The sequence below is a fragment of the Lathamus discolor genome, chromosome 2 (assembly GCF_037157495.1).
Source record: "Lathamus discolor isolate bLatDis1 chromosome 2, bLatDis1.hap1, whole genome shotgun sequence".
NCBI lineage: Eukaryota > Metazoa > Chordata > Aves > Psittaciformes > Psittacidae > Lathamus > Lathamus discolor.
The window spans coordinates 3,159,555-3,166,853 of record NC_088885.1 but is presented as its reverse complement, the minus strand read 5'-3'; positions in this window follow the sequence as shown (position 1 = coordinate 3,166,853).

The window sequence follows — 7,299 nt, the reverse complement described above, 5'->3', positions numbered from 1 at the left end:
AGGTCAGTTTCTTTTTGAAGACCTGTATTTCTTCTGTGCCTGGCCTTCAAGCAGCAGTGGAGGACAAGGTTGCATTAAAGCTATTGAACATGGGGGTTTATACTATAAATCCAGCACCCGCCAGACACAGGGATCACAAACTCTCCAGCCTCCCTATGGACTCCACAAGGCTTTGATTTGCAGTGTTCTGATGAGGAACAGACTGGAAAGACAGAAGAGCTCAGGTGAAGAGGAGCACTGCAACTTCCTGTAATATGCTTTCATTTTTATCACCAGGTCTGCTCCTGGCGCCATGCAATTGTAACTGAAACACTTCTGCTTAAAACAAAAGTACTGATTTCGTATCTCAGGGATTTTGAGTACCTACTTCATTGGGGTTTATTATCAGGTTTGACTGTATCAGTGGATCCTCTTTCTCCAGCATCTAGGGTCAGCAAGGGGAGGGATGCATTAAATCTCTCATCCTAAAATCATAGAATCAACTAGGTTGGAAAAGACCTTTAAGATCATCAAGCCCCACCATTACCCTAGGACTAGGACTTCCAGTCCTCTGGAACCTGCCCACTAAACCAAGACTGCTGAGAAATGGAGAGTGGCTTAGCGAGCTCCTCTGCCAGCTCCTTCAGCGCTCTTGGATGGAAGCCATTTGACACCATAGACCTGTGTACGTCTAGGTGGAGCAGGAGGTCACTAACCCTTTCCCCTGCATTATTGGGACTTCAGTCCGCCCCCCATCTCTGTCACCCAGCTCAGGATGTGCTGGGTGATGATCTTGGGAGTTGCAACAGGTCTCAAGGAAGTCAGATGAAGTTCTCCCATTGACTTTGACAGAATGAGCCTTTTACCGTGTCCATTTGCAATCTGGGAAAGTACCTTTCGGTGTTGTCCTTTTGCCCAATCTTTTCCTTTTCAACGACACATTGTGGTTACCTCTTCAGCTCCTAGACTTTGGAAAACCTGATGGTTGTAGCAGTAGGAAAATAAGATGACATACAACTCACACCAAACATAGCCACTGATTTCTTACGTACCATTCTTCACTCCAAGATTCTTCCCACTTCTCTACAGGGCAGAAAGTGAGCGGCAACTCTCGAAATCCCTCAGGAAAACAACAGCAGGGTTAAGAACGTTACTCTTGTCTTTCAAATTGCAGTGACAAGACATTCAGGAACCACATTTTCCTTCATCAGAGCTAGTATCTCTCATTAACAAAAAGGATCTGCTCTGCAGCTAGATGGCTTGCTATTTAGATACTGAACCACGGTATGGGAAATAATTTCTTCAGCCTCATGTTTACAGTAATTTAAACTTGAAGTAGGGAAAATATTAATCCCTGTGTTGTATCACAAATGGGATGTCTGTCCTTCCTCTTCTTACCCATTTTGCTTAACCAGATGGTTACAGATTTTAGGACAGAGATTGTCTCCTAGTCTCTGTGCGTACAGCATCCAGAAAAATGGTGTCCCATGCATAGGTTTCCAGCTATTGCCACAACAAACATGCCGTGAACATTTTTAAAGGGGTTTGTTCAGAAGAATCCTCTTTGGAAGATGCCATATGTTGAACTTGACATTTGGGCTCCGTTCACCCTAGTTTCAAAGACTCACCTGTAGAGCCGTACATACTACCATTTCAGCATATTATATTTCATTATATTTAATATGTGCACCATAAAAATCTATAGCAGTAAAAACTTAGCTGAAGTAAGGATGTATCATGTCGAAAGCTTCAAGAAATGTCAAATCAAGACACACAGGTGAATTTTCTCATACTTTACTCATATTTATGACTTATACTTGACTCATTTGTGAATGTAGTCAACAGTCACATATTCTCAACTCTCTAAAAGGCTACATGAAAGAAAACTGTATCATCACAGTAACAGGCATTTACACTACTGCTACCTGTGCTACAAACCCATTTGAATGTCCCTGGAGCAAAGTCTGGCATCGCACATCTTCAGCTTTGTTTGGTATTTAGAATCATAGAATCATAGAATAGTTAGGGTTGGAAAGGACCTCAAGATCATCCAGTTCCAACCCCCTGCCATGGGCAGGGACACCTCACACTAAACCATCCCACCCAAGGCTTCATCCAACCTGGCCTTGAACACTGCCAGGGATGGAGCACTCACAACCTCCCTGGGCAACCCATTCCAGTGCCTCACCACCCTAACAGGAAAGAATTTCCTCCTTAGATCCAGTAATTTACATATGAATAATGCCACCATTGCAGCTTCAAAGTCTTTTTATGTTCCTGTGAAATTTTCTTTGCTAATAAAACAAGCAGAACAGAACATTCATTGTATTTGTGCCCTGTGGGAAAAGGGGGGATATTGGAGACCCAGCCCCCCTTACTGTAACACTAAGGAAACCTTGGGGTAAAATGCAGCTGCTACTCTGAGGGTCAATGCAGTTGGATGCACAGAATCTACCTGGTGAGAGTTCCCCAGGCAACCCTGCAACCTTGGCATATGCTGAGAGACACTGACTAGAGGGTGGAGTGGAGCAAAAGCCCGGCATCCAGGCTCTCTTACAGTCCCTGCAGGAGTGGGAACGTGAAGGCACCATGTCCTGATGAACTGCACAGCGGCTGCCAAACAAGGAAACTAGATTTGTATGTGTAATAGCAAAGCGAGAGGATCTTACACCCACCCATAACAGAGTGTGTGACTGGAGTGACTCCAGCTCCATGGAGGCATGGAGGCAAAAATGGAAGCTTATGTGAAACTACTGAAAAGCCTGGACAGAGCCAAGGGCTTCCTACAAGGTCGGGATGAACAACACTGGACATGGAACTGCTGGAACAAGTCCAGAGGAGGCCACGAGGATGATCAGGGGCTGGAGCACCTCCCGTATGAAGACAGGCTGAGGAAGTTGGGGCTGTTCAGCCTGGAGAAGCTGCATGGAGACCTCAGAGCAGCCTTCCAGTACCTGAAGGGGGCCTATAGGGATGCTGGGGAGGGACTCTTCGTCAGGGACTGTAGTGACAGGACAAGGGGTAACGGGTTCAAACTGAAACAGGGGAAGTTTAGATTGGATCTAAGGAGGAAATTCTTTCCTGTTAGGGCGGTGAGGCACTGGAATGGGTTGCCCAGGGAGGTTGTGAGTGCTCCATCCCTGGCGGTGTTCAAGGCCAGGTTGGATGAAGCCTTGTGTGGGATGGTTTAGTGTGAGGTGTCCCTGCCTGTGGCAGGGGGGTTGGAACTGGATGATATTGAGGTCCTTTCCAACCCTAACTATTCTATGATTCTATGATTCTAACACTGCCGAGCAAAGAACTGAGAGCAGGAGAGGAGGCAGGTTAAGAAACAGAGCTAATGAATCTCTGTTGAAAGACTGGTGCATCCTGGAAGCACATGGACATGGTTAACATACAGCTTCCCGAGTCAGCAAAACATAACTAGGGGGTCCTTTCAATGGAAATGATGTAACCTCATGCAAACTCACCCACCACTCTGTACATGGTGGGAGGGTAACGGGGAGCTCCCGACCTGAATTAAGTTGTATGAATATGTGAAATTAGGAAAGGAAAAGCAGGGAAGGCTCCATTGTAACTCAGCTGACAGGCTGAACCTGTCCTCTCCCCCATGGGGATGCCCACTGGGCAAGAACTTTATTGGAGGTAAAAATCCATACACAAAGGCCTATTTTCACTAACTGTATCTTAACACTACCTCTCCAATATTAACTTCTGCCTCCCAGATAGCCTTGCATGAATTACTAATTTCATACACATACAGATGTCACCCTTCTGCCTGTCTGTAACAACAGGCTCGTTTCAGAAGCTGCAGGCTTTCATTCCTATAATGTCACCTTTTAGATGAACAGCTTACTAAATCATGTGTCATCCATGGTCTGTGAAACTCAGAAAGCTTAAACATAATCTTACCTTTTTTCTTCACATACTGATGCTTAAACTGGTATCTACTCTCTCTCTATATATATATTTATATATATTTTAAAGTAACTCTCCCAGTAAAACACTTCCTAATTGGTAATTTTAAGCTCTCAATATATGCAGATGTATAAACTGTACAACAGATCAAGGAAGAAAATAACATCAGTTAGGCCTAGAAATGACCTTTCAGGTGTCATATACCAGTTTTCTCCTATGAGACCACAGCTGCGTGTTTTAGAGTTGGCTGCTGATGCTTACAGATGCTAGAGCTTCAGGTCCCATTTTTACAGGGCTTTGTTTCATAGAAATGATGTGCAATCAACCACGAGGATAGTGTTGTATTAAATGCTTAAATATTCTGCCTTTGGAACCCAAGAAATCTTCAGGCATCTGGAAGATGCACAGAAATAGCTTTTTAGCTATTTTATTGCGATCCCACTATTTTAAAGTTCAAATAGCTTTTTCTCAGTAGCCCCTAAGGAAAGAAACCCATGCATACAGTATACACACAATACACGTGTGGATTTCTGTCTGGTCTTAGCCTGCTGTCAAACACACTGGACAACATCAAACAAATCTGACAGAACGGTATAGGACATGAGTCAGAAGACTCAAACCCATATCCCTGTAAATTTAATGAAAACAGCTGACAAATCTTACTCATGTCCTCACTGAGGCACTGCCCCATTAACATGATCCCTTCATATAAGCTGCCTCATTCCAGAGGAGACATCAGAGAATCCCACATTGGAAAATGGCATTTAGGATTCCCTTACTGCGGGAAGAGCTTTAACCAGAGGTCACATTTTATGAAACATCAGCCAATGTAGTCACAGCACACACAGCAGCTTCTTTGTGCAAGGTGAGTATGATTCAGTGCAGGTGTATTTTCTTTCAAGTCCTTATTTACCCTGATTGCCACTTCTCCCTACGGACAGTTCTTCAAGTAAGGAGGCCAGGCACAGGTATCCTTGGCACGTGCTATTTCTGGTAAGCTTACATGAGCTTGGTAAAGCTGAAAGGTTGGGGGGGATATGTCTGCTTTACTCCGCACTACCACAGCCACATGCACCCCATCAGTTATTGTGTCTCACACGATGAGGCAAGGATTTCTTAAAGCTGACTCAACTTCCTCAAACTTTACCACAGTTACAAAACCTTGCAATGATTTAGAGTTCATAGAGGCAAGAGGCACAGAGACCTAATAAAGCTTTCTGACTATTTATCTCAACGTAACATCTCCTTTATGACAGTTACAGCTGAAGGCCTTTCTGGCAGGGGCACTAATGCATGCTACTTTATTTTCCAGGTCTGACTGGAAATGAGACTGTATGAGAAATAATTAGAAATACTGCTCTCCATTTAATGTGCTGCTAAACAAAAAGTGACAGTAGCTCCTCAAGCAGAAATACACAGAAACACTGAGGTTACAGCCAGCCACAAAAAGATGTATTATTGTTCAGGCAATAGTTCAGTGTAAAAATGAAGTTAATTACTGTCTGCAATTATGTCTATTGAGTTGACTCAAATCTCCTAATTAGTATTTTTAATCCTTGCCTATGTTTCATTTCCATTTGGGGCTGTTCAGTTCAGTGCACTTGCCTTTGCACAGGCTGACAATCACATGACAAAGTGACGAGATGCCACGCAAAGCAATTCTTCAGTCTCATTCATGTGCTCTGAACTCTGAAAGGACCAAACACCCAGTTCCATAAGGCACTTGGTGTTTCAGGGTTCAACCCCACTAAAAATCAACAGAGCTCAGACTACAAGCAGTTATTGCAGAACTGCTGTATGGAAAATGAACATTTGCTGAGGGAAGCCACAAAATGATCAGAATAATGCTATCGTTATAGCCCTTTTTAACATATTTCTAAATTTACTATAAATGTTACTAGGTATTTATTACTAGCATGGCAGAAAGTGCTAATGGGTTGCACGGCAGGGGTCAGCAATGCATAAATACCCAGGATAATACTCTCCATAAAAAGAGGCGTAATAACCCTTCTCAAAGAGTCATTAAGAGAATTGTTTGGTTTAATTGCTTTTTCCTCTGAGGCCAAAGTTTGATGATGCAATAAATCCAGCTTTGGGGCTCATGGCATCAGACCAAAAAAACAACTGTGGTGCCCTGACGCAAAGCAATGATCTGCTGCAGATTTATTTATAAGCATATCAACTGAGTAAGACCTTGGGCAGCTCAAGTTTGTGGAAAAAATTAAAATAAAATAAAATAAAATAAAATAAAATAAAATAAAATAAAATAAAATAAAATAAAATAAAATAAAATAAAATAAAATAAAATAAAATAAAATAAAATAAAATAAAATAACACCCCCCACACACATACCTGGATAACTTTGTAACATTAGGCTTTATGCTGGAAAAGTTCTTCTTTCCCTCCCTGCATACACTGCCAACGTTAGGAGTGATGAAAAAACTCATCACATCCTACAGCTAGTTTGTCATAAACAAGAGGCAAATACTCACCTCTGGTTCACGTCAGATGTGTATGACTGGGTCATCCAACAACACACAGGTCCAGTGCAATGACAGCCTGAGTCAATCAATCATATACTAATATATACTGCAAGCGATGAAATCCCTACTCAGAATAGGGCCACCCTGAAATAAGACACAGGCTGCTCAAGGCCATGCCCAGTTTATTTCCAAGTATTTCCAAAGACAAAGGTTCCATGATCTCTCTGGGCCCTGTCCCAGTGTCTGACCTCCTGTTACACATGGAAAAATTATTAAAAGACCCCAACAAACCCCTTAGTATTTCATTGGGATTTCCCTTGTTGCGGCTTATGTACATTACACAAGATCAGCGCAGCCTATTGCACAAGTGACTGGATACTTCTGAGCTTCCTCTGCTGAAGAGCAGCCATTCAAAATGCAGGTTAAAGATCCAGACATGGCTTTCTGCTTGCATCTCCCAAGAACAAAGAGGTTCTGCAGTGTAAAGCATGAGGGCTGTTGAAGGGAAAGGCAGTTAAATCTGTGGCAGGCTACGAGCCATAGTGTCAATAAAGCGGCTTTTTGCAACGGGAACAGCAAAGACCAACATCTTCCCCGTGAGTGATGCAAAAGAATTAAGACCTTTGCTCACAAAATAAGCAACTGACTACGACTGATCTAAAGTACTTCTGATTCACCGATTTCTGTTTCAAATGGGAAACTGACTTGCAAAACTTCAGCTATTTCTGCTCATCCAACATAAAACATCTGCAATTAATTAGGGATAAAGACAACCTGATCCTCTGACAACTTTCGTCAAGCACGAAGTCAGACAAATTAGGATCTTATTTAGGGTATAAACATTGGTTTACATATCTAAATGCTGAGCACATTAAAAAGATACCATTATTAAAATATCAAAGCAGCTTACATTATACC